Source organism: Papaver somniferum, chromosome 9 (assembly GCF_003573695.1).
Source record: "Papaver somniferum cultivar HN1 chromosome 9, ASM357369v1, whole genome shotgun sequence".
NCBI classification, from domain to species: Eukaryota; Viridiplantae; Streptophyta; class Magnoliopsida; order Ranunculales; family Papaveraceae; genus Papaver; species Papaver somniferum.
The window spans coordinates 198,372,520-198,388,236 of NC_039366.1; the positions used below are offsets into that span (position 1 = coordinate 198,372,520).

Consider the following 15,717-nt stretch of genomic DNA (forward strand, 5'->3'; position numbering starts at 1 on the left):
TTGCAAGCGGTATTTTGGCCGAGAACAAATGAAGCACCATTGTGGGTATTTTTGCAAGTGGCATGTAGGGAGGGAAAAAATGAAGTACCATTATGATGCATTATTGCAAGTGAGGTGTTGGACGAGACAAATAAAGCACCATTGTGCCAATTTTTCAAAGTGGCATGTTGTCCGAGAATAAATGAAGCACCTATGTGGGCATTATTGCAAGTGGCGTATTGGCATAGAACAAATAAAGCACCATTATTGGCATTATTGAAAGTGGGTTGGCCAAGATCAAATGAAGCACCATTATGAGAATTATTGAAAGTGGCATGTTGGACGAGAACAAATGAAGCAACATTATGGACATGATTACAAGTAGCATGTTGGCCGAGAAAAAAATACCATTGTGGTGCATTATTGCAAGTGGCATGCTGGTCGAGAACAAATGAAGTACCATTGCGGGGATTATTGTAAGTGGTGTATTGGCATAAAACAAATAAAGCACCGTTATTGGCATTACTGAAAGTGGCATGTTGTCTGAGATCAAATGAAGCACCATTGTGGAAGTTATTCAAAGTGGCATGTTGGACGAGAACAAATGAAGCAACATTATGGACATAATTACAAGTGAAATGTTTGCCAAGAACAAATATAACACCATTATAGGTTTGATTTGGTTGAGTCAGCTTTATTTGTGATTGTATAGAATTCCTTTGAAGTTTTTATTTCGAGGGTGATGAATCCTTTTAAGGGGGCGCCACCTGAGATGACGTTACAAGATTATATGCGTAGAAATTCTCATTATCATAAGACGTCAAATAAAATAACTCTTGGTAAATATATTCATGGGCAATGATATAGGGATGTTCCAATGGTAAGTGAGGAATTATATTCATGGGAAATGATATATTGCATTTGGTATATTGTCCCAGTACCATGAAGCTCCATTATGGCATTTTTTTTGCAAATAACATGTTGTATGAGTACCATGAAGCTCCATTGTTGGCATTGTTGCAAGTGGCAGGTTTTCCAAGAACAAATAAAGCACCATTATTTGCAATATTGCAAGTGGCATGTTGGTCGAGAACAAATAAAGCGCCATTGTGAGTATTATTGCAAGTTGCATGCTGGGAGAAAAAAATAAAGCAACATTGTGGTGCATTATTTCAAGCGGCATTTTGTCCGAAAACAAATCAAGTACCACTGTGGGAATTATTACAAGTGGCATGTTTGGCGGAAAAAAATGAAGCCAAATTTTGGTGCATTATTTCAAGTGGCATGTTGTCTGAAAATAAATAAAGCACCATTGTGGACATTATTACAAGTGTCATGTTGGCCGAGAAAAATGAAGCACCATTGTGGAGAGGTTTTTGAAAGTGGAATATCGGTCGAGAACAAATGAAGCATCATTGTGGGAATTATTGAAAGTGGCATATTTGACGAGAACAAATGAAGCAACATTATGGACATGATTACAAGTGGCAGGTTATCCGAAAATAAACGAAGAACCATTTTGGTATTATTGCAAGTGGCATGTTGGCCGATAACAAATGAAGCACCATTATGGGGATTATTGAAAGAGGCATGTTGGCCGAGAACAAATAAAATACTATTTTTGACATGATTATAAGTGGCTTGTTTGCCAACAACAAATGAAGCACCATTGTGGTGCATCATTGCAAGTGGCGTATTGTCCTAGAACATATAAAGCACCTTTGTGGGAATTATTACAAGTGGCACGTTGGCCGAGAACAAATAAAATACCATTGTGGATATAGTTTCAAGTTACATAAAGGATGAGAATAATTTAAGCACCATTGTGGTGCTTTATAGCAAGTGGCATGTTGGCGGAATACAAATGAAGCACCATTATAGTTCGTTTTTACAAGTGGCATGTTGACTGAGATTAAATGAAGAACCAATGCGGGTATTATAGCAAGTGGCATGTTGTTCAAGAAAAAAGAAAGAACCATTATTGTCATTATTTCATGTGGCATGTTATCCCGAAACCATGAAGCTACATCATGGCGTTGTTTTTCAAGTGGCATGTTGGCTGAGTACCATGAAGCTCCAATATGGGCATTGTTGCATGTGGTATGTTGGCCGGAAATAATAAAGCACCATTGTGGGCATTATTGCAAGTGGCACATTGGGCGAGAAAAAATAAAGAACCATTGTGGGTGTTATTTCAAGTGGCATGTTGGCCGAGAAAAAATAAAACACCATTATGGGCATTATTGCAAGTGGCATGTTGGTCGATAACAAATGAAGCACCATTATGGGATTTATTGCAAGTGGCATGTCGGTCGAAAACAAAAGAAGCACACTTGTGGTGTTGTATTACAAGTGGCATGATGGCCGAGTACAAATGAAGAACCATTATGGGCATTATTACAAGTGGCATGTTGGCCGAGTACAAATGAAGCATCATTATAGTGCATTATTGCAAGTGGCATGTATGCTGAGAACAAATGAAGTACATTATGGGCATTATAGAAAGAGGCATGTTGTCCGAGAAAAAATAAAGCACCATTATGGTCATTATTGCATGTTCCTTGTTGTCCCAATACCATGAAGCTCCATCATGGCGTTTTTTTTCAAGTGGCATATTGGCCGAGTACTATGAAGCTTCATTATGGGAAATATTGCAAGTGGTATGATGGTTGAGAACAAAAAAGTACCATTGTGGGCATTATTGCAAGTGGCATATTGGCTGAGAACAAATGACGCACAATGGTGGGCATTATTTAAATTGGCATGTTGGGCGAGAACAAATTAAGCCCCATTATGGTGAATTATTACAAGTTGGACTCTCGTCGGGAATAAATAAAGCACCATGCTGGGCATTATTGCAAGTGGTATATTGGTCAAGACTAAAAGAAGCACCATTATGGACATGATTACAAGTGGCATATTGGTCGATAAAAAAATAAGCACTATTGTGGGGATTATTGAATGTGGCATGTTGGCCGGGAACAAATAATGCACCATTTTTGACATGATTACAATTGGAATGTTGGTCGAGGACAAATGAAACACCATTGTGGCGCATTTTTGCAAGTGGCATATTATACTAGAACAAATAAACCACCTTTGTGTGCATTATTACAAGTGGTATGTTGGCGGAGAACAATTGAAACACTATTGTGGGTATAGTTGCTAGTGGCATAAAGTCCGAGAACAATCGAAGCATCATTGTGGTGCTTTATTGCAAGTGGCATGTCTTCCTAGTACAAATGAAGCACCATTGTAGTATATTATTGCAAGTGGTGTGTTGGCCAAAAATAAATGAAGCACCATTGTGGGTATTATAGTAAAGGGATTGTTTTCCAAGGACAAATGAAGAACCATTATTGTCATTATTGCATGTGGCATGTTGTCTCAGTACCATGAAGCTACATCATGGCGTTGTTTTGCAAGTGGCACGTTGGCCGAGTCCATGAAGATCCAATGTGTGAATTATTGCATATGGTTTGTTGGGAGAGAACAAATAAAGCACCATTGTGGACTTCATTATAAGTGGCATGTTGGGAGAGAAAAAATGAAGCACCATTGTGGTGCATTATTGCAAGTGGAATGTTAGACGAAAACAAATAAAGCACATTGTGGTCATTATTGGAAGTGGCATGTTTGACGATAACAAATGAATCACCATTCTGGACATTATTGTAAAACGCATGGTTGTCGTGAACAAATGAAGCATCATTGTGGGAATTATTGCAAGTGGCATGTTGGCCGAGAACAAATGAAACACCATTATAGTCATTATTGCAAGTTGCATGTTGGTCGAGAACAAGAGAAGCACCATTGTGGAGCTTTGTTGCAAGTGGCATGTTGGCCGAGTACAAATGAAGCACCATTATGGGCATTCACAAATGACATGTTGGACGAGTACAAATGAAGCATCATTATAATGCATTATTGAAAGTGGCATGTTAGACGAGAACGAATGAAACACCATTGTGGGCATTATACAAAGTGGCATGTTGTCCGAGAAAAAATAAAGCACCATTATGGTCATTATTGCATTGTCTTGTTATCCTAATATCATGAAGCTCCATCATGGCGTTGTTTCAAGTGGCATGTTGTCCGAGTACCATGAAGCTCCATTATGGGCAATGTTGCAAGTGATATGTTGGTTGAGGACAAATAAAACACCATTGTGGGCATTATTGTAAGTGGCATGTTGGCCGGAAAAAAATGACGCACTATGGTGGGTATTATTGCAAGTGGCATGTGGGAGAGAGAACAAATGAAGCACCATTGTGGTGCTTTATTGCAAGTTTACCTCATGTACCAGTCGGGCGAAGAACCGCAGAAGTCGACTCGGGCCACAGACTCCTATGTCAATGTGCGAACCCGAGGAAAGAGACAGTATCATAACTATCGTCCTTCCATGCAAACAGTTTATATTTAACTTAACCTTTCTTTAAGGTTTAAAATAAAAATAATGCAGTGTCCAAAAATGTCCTAAAGTCCAAAAAGTCCAAAATAAAAAGAAAATTACAAAAATAACCTCAAATCCTAATACAGTTTTTCTAAACTTTACAAAAATAAATAAAAGTCCAAAAATAAATATAAAATGACTAAAATAAGATTGTCTTATTTCCCGTTCTTTTCGCTTTTCCTAGCGTTTAATCCCCGGGGTTTTCGTCTCCAATTACTTTTTGATTCAAAACCTGTAAAAAAAATAGACAAATACCCAAAAACGTAAAATAGAAAAAAAGAAATAAAAATCTAAAAAAATGAATAAAACCAAAAATAAAACCTAAAAAGAATCTAAAACCTAAACCTAAACACAAATCTGCGTCGGCAGCGCCAAAATTTAATCTGTAGTAGAAGTGGTAAATAATGTATCGTTCAAACTCAGACTTGTGAAGATTGGATTTAAGAAATTAATAATAGAAAACTAGAAAACTCAAAATAATGTTGTAATCAGGATTATAAAAAGTACTGAAACTTAGGATTCCACCAAATTTCATTCATGTGATTCAAATATTAATTTTAATCAATTATAGCTCAAATATTAAAAAGATGGACTCTTACTTTTTGCCAAAATTAGATTATGGCCCTCCGGTCGGTCGGCCCTTTTATGACCACCTTTTAGTAAATTGAAACCTAACAAAAATGTTAAAAAGATTGAAAATGATTTGGTGGTAGTCTTTGGGACATGAAAAGCCTAAAATGTCCCCCCTTTTAGTCTCATTATTATAACTCCTTATACATCCTATTTTTAAGGGGTATAATTGGTAACCAAACTTTAATATGACATATTTTAAAATCCGTGCCTTGGAACTTTACAAATTTTATTGGAAAGGATTTTAAAAAATCTACACAACGAGTACAAACAACAATATAAAATTTAGTGTTTTTGCGAAAAATTCGATGGTGACTTTTAAAATTTAATGCATAGTCATTATGCAAAGCACTACAAAAAATGCATATAATACATGGGGAAATTTATGCAAACCACCACAAATGTTACATAGCATATGGAGTAAATTGATGCAAACCACCACAAAATATGCATAAAAATGGGAGAAACCTATGTAAACTACCATTGCATATCAATGTTAGCCTTATAACACCATTACGCATAACGGTGTTTCGTTTTTCTTCGGTCGGCCCTCCCACCGTGGCAGCGGTGATCTGGTAGTTATAAATCTTAAGCATGGGACATCAAAACATTTAAGCAAGCATGACCCATCAAATAAAATAATAACTAATTAATTCAAACCATAACTCAAGTAGATTTTTGAAAATCAATGGATGTAAATCACAAGCACGATGCATCAAAAATACATAGACCAAGCATACATCATCAAACAAAATCACAACATTCTATAAAAATCATAAATCAATTAAAAATAATGCAAATAGTCATAAAAGAATAATAGAATTACCACATGTGTGAAACAAGGCTTCCTCCGTCATCCCAGTATTGGGATTTAGCTTCTCATGTTTAAAACACTCTCAAAATATTTATTCATAGCTCAAAGTGTGTACATGAGGTGAAAAAGAATAAAACCGTAACGGGTATAAGTGTTACGAATTTTTGTTAGAACTGTTGCGAAGAAAGGAAAAGGTAATGGTTCCTTTACAGGACGTTACAAAATGGAATTCACAACGTTTCTTCCTGTTTACAACGTTGTTCTTCGTCGAGAACGTTGGTTTTCGTTCTCCAGCAGCAGCAACTTCCTGTAACATCTGATTTTTCCTCACCTAGCTCTTCTCATGACCCCAAACTCTCTACACTTCCTTTTGGTACATTTACCAACATATATAGCAAACAGGGCAATCGAATTCATTTAAATCTTCTCTTTTCTTCTCTACCAAGTCTCGGATCTTCTTTCCTTTTTAATCTCATTTTGACGCGTTTTTATAGTCTTCCCTATTTAAAACTCTCCTAAATCATTCCAGCGCTTTAGTCTCCCTACAATTCCCTAAAATAGGCCAAACGCGTCACTTTTCCATATTTTGTTGTTGAGGCTAAAATCCGTCGATTGAACCCAGCTCTGATCCATCCAATACCCCAAATAGATTCCCAAACCCATAAGGAGACTGTCCCATTAATTTCAGCGATTGAATCGCTTTAAAACTCTTCCAAATACGATCTCTCTGCCAGGAAAATACACTATGTATATAATGGTTTCCCACCATTTTCTATTTTAGTGGATAACCTTTATCCTTTGCTGAACTCCCTTTAGCACATGTGTTTGAGGGTGCCCTTATCCAGATCTTAGGTGCCTTTAGTAATTTTTATGCGATGTTTTCCTCACTTCTCCTGGGTAGTTCTAGGGTGCCTTAAACACAGTTCTCGGGTGTCACTAGTACGTTTTCTACGGAGGTTCAAATGCCACTTTTCGAACCTATATCGCCGCAAGAGCTTATTTTTTAAAAAAATTCTACAAATACATAAAATAACCAAATAAGTAGAAAAATGGATACTAACAATGTAAAATATTGAAATCAAAATAAAAATATAAATGCGTCTATCAGCACTATTGTGGGAATTATTTGAATAAGCATGTTGATCGAGAACAAAAGATACTCCATTATGGACATGATTACAAGTGGCATTTTGGCCGAGTACAAATGAAGCACCATTGTAGTGCATTATTGCAAGTGGCATGTTGGCCGAGAACAAATGAAGCACCATTTTGGGCTAACAAGTGGCATATTATCCAAGAACAAACGAATCACCATCTTAGTCAACATTGCATTTGGCATATTGTCCCAGTACCATGAAGCTCCATTATGGCATTGTTTTGCAAATGGCATGTTGTCCGAGTACCTTGAAGCTCCATTGTTGCCATTTTTGCAAGTGATATGTTGTCCGAGAACTTAATCATCTAACAAATAACTCATATCCGGATCGTTATGGAGATTAACAAATACTCTGTTGGGTAAAGTTGGTTCTGAATCAGAGAAGTATCATCACTAAAATCACTCATGTGTACCCATCTCAAAATAAAAAAAATTGGGTTCATCCATCTTCTTTTGCATCTTTTCTTCTTCTCTCTCAATAGTTCTTTTTCTAACAAAACTCTCTTATTAATAAATCATTAATCATTAACTAACATTAATTAATCATTATATTAACTAAATTAGTTAATAAGGGTGAGTTTGGTATGAACGAAAATATTTAGATAAGGCATGACTTAGAATTATTTCTAATAACCACCCAAAACTGAAATCATAGTCACCTCAAAGAAGGAGTGGTGCCCAAAAGATGGTTCAAAATTAAAGCCAAATGGAACATGGGAAGTATTGCACATCCTTTGTCAATCTTCATCTTCATTCCATAATACTCTCTCCGTTTCTTATACTTTCACTTTTTTAATTTGGCATATTTTTAGGCTAAAATGAAAAAAGTGGAAGTATCGCTTTTCCAAAAACATGGGGAATATCTTTTACCAATTAGCTTTTCCTTAACTGGTCTCAGCCAGCACATCGACATTTGATGGATCTCCACATAAAACAACAGTAATGGACTCTATAATATCTTTTAGAATCATATAGACATCTTAATTGTGAGATACATAGACCCAAGATTTTTTGTTCAAAGTGTATTTCGATTGACTTTTCTTGGTATATCATTTAATGGATCTCATCTTGGTTCTGGCTGTTTTTCGTTAGGCTTTTGTTTTTGGTTTTTGACTTGCCTTTGTCGCAAGTTTTGTTCCTTTGTTATGTTTGTAACTTGTGTCCTGATGGATGCTTGATTGGTCCTTTTTAGCGTTGTAACTTGTTATTATCTGTGCATTTTTTTTCCAGTAAATGCTTTAGACATGTTTGTATCTTTTTGTTGGGGGTTGGGGTTATTCTGATACCTGCATCGTAAGGGGAATGACGCATACCAACAATAGCACTTTACAGGCAGTTGCATCCTTGGCACAAGTGAGACTATTGCCATGCATTCAGCTCACGCCAATGTGGTTAAAGAGTAGCCACACATGATGGACGCAAGGTAGTTATGCCTTTACTCTAGTGAAGGAACACAAGTTGGTCCACCTCCAAGATGGAGTTAGGACACTAGATTAGGTTGCAATGATCAATGCCTATCCCTGGATTGGTAGTACATGATGAACGCGCCTTCATTGTCACCGAGCTTGCTGGGCTGACCAATGAGGCAAGTCACAAACCTTTAAAAGAGTACTGCGGCATGACTTCATTCTAGGAACCTTTAAAAGAGTACTGTGGCATGACTTCATTCTAAGAATAGTGCCCCTGGTGTAAGCTTCATCGCCATAACGAACAATTGGTGCAAGCATTGTTATTTGGCGAAGGTGTGGAGTCAGGTTTAAAAGATCATGGTTTGATGAATTTAAAACTGTACTAGTTTTATTCCTTTGTGCAATTGGATCACTAAGTTTGGGCTGCTCCGCTGCTTTAATCGTTCGTGCTGTGAAATATCCCTAAGCCAGGAACCAATTGCAATAATCACAGCGAAAACTAGGATAACAATGAAAGGAAAGAAAGCTGAGGGAGAAGAATCGGCATAATCATATATGGAATATGAAAGTAAGATCAGTAGGAAGAGAAAAAACTGGAATGGACATGTTTAATTTGTGCAACCGGTCAGAAAAATACTAAAAATAGTCTTTGTATAAATCTATTCTGCATTAGCGAACTAGGAATTCATATCTAGTCAAGCATGAAGTTACTATACAAACGAAAAAAATATCAACTAGTACCTAATTGACAAAGTTAACCCTTTCTGATAAATGAGATCATATCCATGTTCCTTTTAATAAATGCGAGGTTTTGGAGGGATAGGTTTCATTTCATCATCATGTGTTCATATGAACTGGCCTGTAATCGAGCCTGACCTTCTCATTCTCCCGATACCTACAAGATTAAAAAAGAACGTCTGTGATGACAGAAATTTGAAAAAAGTTATAGCTGTGGGGCATTTTCAGAGTTTCCAGAAATTTGAACGTCTTTGTATAAATCTATTCTGCATTAGCGAACTAGGAATTCATATCTAGTCAAGCATGAAGTTACTATACAAACGAAAAAAATATCAACTAGTACCTAATTGACAAAGTTAACCCTTTCTGATAAATGAGATCATATCCATGTTCCTTTTAATAAATGCGAGGTTTTGGAGGGATAGGTTTCATTTCATCATCTAATGTGTTCATATGAACTGGCCTGTAATCGAGCCTGACCTTCTCATTCTCCCGATACCTACAAGATTAAAAAAGAACGTCTGTGATGACAGAAATTTGAAAAAAGTTATAGCTGTGGGGCATTTTCAGAGTTTCCAGAATAAACTGCCAAGAGGCCACAATGAATGCTGGGTGCAACATGTAAAACAAAAACTCACCCCACTGTATGCTTCAACCAAGTCACATCATCCCTTGTCTGGAAAAGAGAAAAGAAAGGAGTTTATACACGAGTTAGTACATAACGATGAAAACATCCAGGAAATATACATCATGTGAGAATCTTACCATGAAATCTTCACGAGCATGTGCTCCTCTGCTCTCCTTTCTAGCTCTAGCAGAGTGCATGGTAACACATGCATTTATCAAAAGGTTTTCTAGTTCTACCGTTTCAATAAGATGAGTATTCCTGCAACATGAAATCAGACTCATCATCCGAGTGATAGAGAAGCACAGATTTGCAACTACTGTCACCAAAACCCAAGAATGATGAGCACAAATATTACCATTTTAGATCTCGATCCGTGAACCCAACATTCTTGAAGCTTTTCCATGTTTGGTCGATTAACTCGCAACCTTGAGAACAAAAGCAAGAGAAGGCTAATATGAGATAATCAAAAGGTGGTCAAAACCTTCAAGACAAAAAGCATAGCAGTATCTATAATCATAGAAAGTCTCATATTGTCTACCTTCTGCTAAAGATTCCTCAGGTACGGAAAATACCAGCATTATTTTGCATCACTCTTTGCATATTCAGCCTTATCTCTGATGGTGGCTGTGCACCGTTTGAATTCAAGAGTTTATTCAACCAGACAACAGTTTTCTGTCCAGCATCACTTTCAAATGGTTTTAGTGGCGCACCTGCAATACAAATTAAGCTTATAATACTGAATTAGGATGAGAGAACTCACAAGTCACCAGAAGGACCATAGTAACATTTTTATAACATGAAAAACTTGCCTGGCTTTTGGATCGTGTGTACCCGCTCTGCACAAGCTCGACCAAAAACAACAATGTCTAGTAAAGAGTTTGCACCAAGTCGATTAGCCCCATGAACTGATACACATGCCGCCTCCCCAGCAACCATTAATCCAGGAACTATGTAATCTGGGTTCCCTCCTTTCACCGTAAGAACCTACCCGCACCAAATCACATACATTGTAAGGGATAATATATACAGAAATGATATTGCATGTAAATCGATTCAGATTCCCTTCAAAGAAAAATAAGTGGCATTCGATCTTTACCTCTCCATGGTGATTGGTAGGTATACCTCCCATATTATAGTGAACAGTAGGTAACACTGGGATGGGCTCCTTGGTGATGTCAACGTCCGCGAACATAGAAGCCGTTTCTGAGATACCTGGAAGTTTTTCCTTTAGCACTTCTAAAGGCAGGTGGTTTAAGTGGAGATTGATGTGATCATTCACCGGTCCTGTAGACAGTTGGCCTCCAAGTCAAAGAAAAAATAAAAGAACAGGAGATGTGGTCCCGATAAGCAATTGGTCCAATTTGTTAGCAACATAAAAGAAACTTCAGATAATCACCAAACCATAATAATCAGCAGATTATTTGTTTTTTCCACATTTAATGTGTTCATACACCAAAGTGGTTCAATTTGATTATTCAACACAGCATACAGAACAATTGATCAAGAATCATATTATTATAATTTGCAATCCATGAGCTCATGGTTGGTGATTGATTAGGAAGATTGAAGAGAGAGAATCAATTATCATAGCATACCTACACCACGACCTTCTCGAATTTCCATTGTCATAGCTCTTGCTACAACATCTCTTGATGCAAGATCCTTAGCAGTTGGGGCATATCGCTCCATAAAGCGTTCACCTTCACCATTTCTAAGGATGCCTCCTTCAACTCGACATGCTAAACATCCATACAATACGACAAAATGAATACTCAAAAACATCTAAATGTATGGAATGTTTTTTAAACAAGTTAGCATACAAAATGCCATTACTGCAAGAACCAATACTTAATAAGAGATTTGGTAAAGCGTGTATGATGCATGATATAGGAGGTGGGTCGACAATCTTTATGATCTCCATTGTGAAGTTCCTAAATAATCTCTTATTTCCCTAATTAACAACTTACTAAAGTTGAGAAGTAATTACTACCTTCACTAATGAGAACCCCAGCACCATATATACCCGTCTGATGGAACTGCACAAATTCAAGATCCTGCAATGGCAGCCCTGCACGTGCCACCATGGCATTTCCATCTCCCGTACATGTATGAGCTGAAGTTGTTGAGAAGTAAGCCCTCCCATAACCCTAATAGAGACAAAAATCAAAACTAAGTGGCAAGGTTTCAAAATTATAAGATTAGATAATGTGAGGAAGTGTCAGTACCCCGGTGGCCAAAATGGTTGAAGCAGCACGGAACCGATGCAGAGTCCCATGGTCCATGTTTAGTGCTATTACTCCTAGGCAAAACCACCTGGAATCATAATTGGAAACCCAAAAGAACGAGACATTTTTAACCAAATTTGAATGGTAGCTTGTACTTCAGAGGTTAACCATGGAGAATGTGTACAGGACATAACATATAAAGGTTAACAAATGGAATGTACAGGAGCAGATGCTATTTTAAAGCACAAACAACCTTGCTCCCGCATACAGTTCTCCTGCTCCGATACTCAAAACTACTCAGAGAAATGAGAATGCGACCACATATGGAATAAATCATATAGTTAAATGTGTACAGGCCATATAGGTGCGTACAAAGGTTAACAAATGGAACATACAGGAGCAGATACTAATCTAGAACACAAACAAGCATGCTCCAACATCCTGCTCCCATGCTCAAGCTACTTATTACTTAGAAGAGGTTGTAACGTTGTTCTTTAAACTTATTCAGCACAATCAACATCATTAATTATCTAAACCTTAGTCACGATGCGGGAGCAAAATTCGTAAAATTTTCAAAAATGAAATTCGGGGAGCGTGTCGGGAGCGTAAATATGATTCATATATACATATATTAGTTGTGCTACTAATTTCCATAATAAATAAAACATGAAACATTTGAACAATCTTAATAAAATGGCTATTTCCCAATCATTCACTTCTTTCGTCTCTTGTTACTATTTCTAGCCTTTTGAAGTCTGATTTCTTGTTTGTGTTTCCTGTGAGTTTGGGGTTGGGAGTGGAGGTGAAGGTGGTGGTGCAGATGATGGAGGAATAAGAGGTGCTGTTGCTTCCTCAAAGTGACTATTTATTTCAAGTTTATTACTGAGCTAGGAGAATTAAAATTCAAGGAAGGAAAAAGAAGATAATAAGAGACTGATTTTCTTATGGTGTATATAAGTTATTGTTTATGGGTTATATATAGATACATCAGGTCCGTCTTTACACCTTCTAGTTCAGAAACATTTTTAGATCAGTTGTCTCAAGAAAAGTCTGTTTAAACAAAAGTCAAAACAGTTTTGAAAGTTGTTTTTATTCTCAAACCCCATTAATACAGGGGACTGCTCAGAAGTTGTATTTATGATCTTGAAAATTGAAGAATATTAAAAAGACACCCCTTACAAGTTGGGAGCGCGTTTTTCCATTGATTGGAGGGTGCTCCCAGCAAGAATTTGGGAGAAATTCGTAAATCCACAAATTCGAGGGAAATTCGTTAGGGTTCCTCAAAAATCTGGTGGCTAAAATCTCAACTACCACCGACAAACATAGCTCAGCTCCTACAAACCAAAAAAAAATATTAGGGGGACTAGCATGAACAAAGAATTTCCTGTAAGAAGCAACTCGATCATCAGAATACCCTACAAAAGGCAACAACTCCCGAACAGGAATTCATTTAGGCATTCTACCTACTTTTCCAGGCTAAGTTGTTTTTAAGGATATGAAAAGTTGGACTAATGAGATGTAAAAAATGCACGCAGATTGCTTACCATTACCTTCCATGATTAGATCCAACGCAAGGTAGTGCTCAAAGAACTTAATATTGTGCTGGTTTTTTTCTGACTTTAACTGCCCACACAGAGTTTGCAGCAAAGCATAGCCAGTTCGATTAGCAGCACGGGCACAACGGTAGGCCTGACCACCTGTATTAGCAACATAGGAAGCAGGTTAGAAAAACTCCAATAAACAAATTACGACATCATTCAAAAGAAAAACATGCACCATTAATACCTTTCCCGAAGTCTAGGCTTTGACCACCAAAAGCATGCTGAAGAATTTTTCCTTCAATGGTTTGAGAAAAAGGTAATCCATATGCTTGCAGCTTAAGGACTAATTTTTTAGCCTCCCTGCACATGTACTGAATAGCATCCTGATCACCTACAGCAAGTCAAGAGTGCTAACATGTTAATGTCATCTTATTTAACTAATGATGATAACTCCCAATATCTTCTAATGATGATAATTGGCCGACACATTCACTTGATTAAATTTAATCACTTACCCAACCAGTCACTTGCTTCAACTGTATCATACATGTGCCACCTCCAATCATCTTCAGACATATTCCCTAGCGCTGCATTTATACCACCCTGCAGTAGCTCAAATTAGTAATATACTCGTATATCTAAATTCAAAAAGATAGAGCCAATAAATGAAGCTGTTCCACTGCAGCTAGTTTGACAAAAGATAGCTTAGTAAGAACATCAAACAATGAAAAAGAGATGGATGAATCAAGCAAAAAGCATGATAAAACAAACAAAGTCTTTTTCATCCCTGGAGGTGAATGGCTTATGTTTGAAATAAAAACAAAATTGTTGGTTCTACTATATGCCCACATCGCAAATCAGTTCAATAATTGAACCAATTATTATGAGAAACTAATACGAAAATCTGAGACCCTCAGAAACAAAAAATGAATACCTGTGCAGCGCCTGTATGGGACAGTCGAGGATCTTGTAGCTTGGTAATACAAGCTGTCTGAAACCCATGTTCAACAAGCTGAACGGCTGCACTTAGCCCAGTACCGCCTGCTCCAACCACAACCGCATCATAGGTATGATCTTCATTATGAATCTTGAATTCCTTCTTTCATCAAAACAATCAAAAAACAAACATCAGGAAATAAAAATCTACAAATCTAAATGACTGACAAAAATGATTAAAAAACTAAATTATAGTGAAGAGATAGATTACAAACCGATGTAGTGGAGAAGAATCTTAAAACTAATGGTTTGAGAGTGATTCTCTTCAAAGAAGAAGAAGAAGCTAATCTTTTCAAAACACACCCCCACATCGAAGCACACCGTAATGTTTCCACTACAAACAGATCAAGAACAAATAAATGTAGGGCAACTATCAGTCCAAGCTTCTGGGGTAATACAGAATTGGTTTTTCATAAACAAAACAACACCAGATTTTACACAACAATTACCATCAACATTTCATATCTTAATGCAATATCCTTACATAAACCTAGATTACCATCAATAACAAACTCCATTGAAACTGACAAAAATCTAACAAGTTCATTGAAACCCCACACAAACAATTCTTCAAACACAAAATAAGCAAACGAAGTATTCAACATTTTCTAGACAACCCAAGACTCAAAATCATCGAAGTACTCAACCTAGAGCAGCAACAAGAACCCATCAAATAACCCCAAAACAAAAAAAACGATTTAATAAAATTGACATGAATCAAATCAGATAAAAAAGGGATGGAGATAACCCTTAAAATTCAATATATTAGACGATGATAATCATAAACCGGGTAAATATGAAGAAAAAAAATGGAAGAAAACATTAGGGGTTTTGTTTTTTATTCACCTTCAGAATCAGAGATTGAAGGATGTTTCGGTGAGAGAGAGCGATAGGGAAAGAGGTAGAGAAGTCTAGGGTTTTATCTTGGGAAAAGATAATGAACATCATCCGTTAGATCAGAAATGTGGATCAATCTAAAATATGTCTTGGATAATGTTGCACGGGAACCGAGCCGAAAAACCGGACCGTGTTGGAATCGATGGAACCGTACCTGATTTTGTACCGAACCGAGAAACGGGATACAAGTACCGGTCCATAAAATAATAACCGAGGCTAGGGAGGTACAGATAGTCGGCCCTAATCATATC

General features: G+C 37.0%; 1 pseudogene; it reads right to left on the reverse strand.

Moving 5' to 3' along the window:
* Positions 1–9,075: 9,075 nt before the first annotated feature.
* LOC113310404 lies at positions 9,076–15,307 on the reverse strand (annotated as a pseudogene).
* Positions 15,308–15,717: the final 410 nt, after the last annotated feature.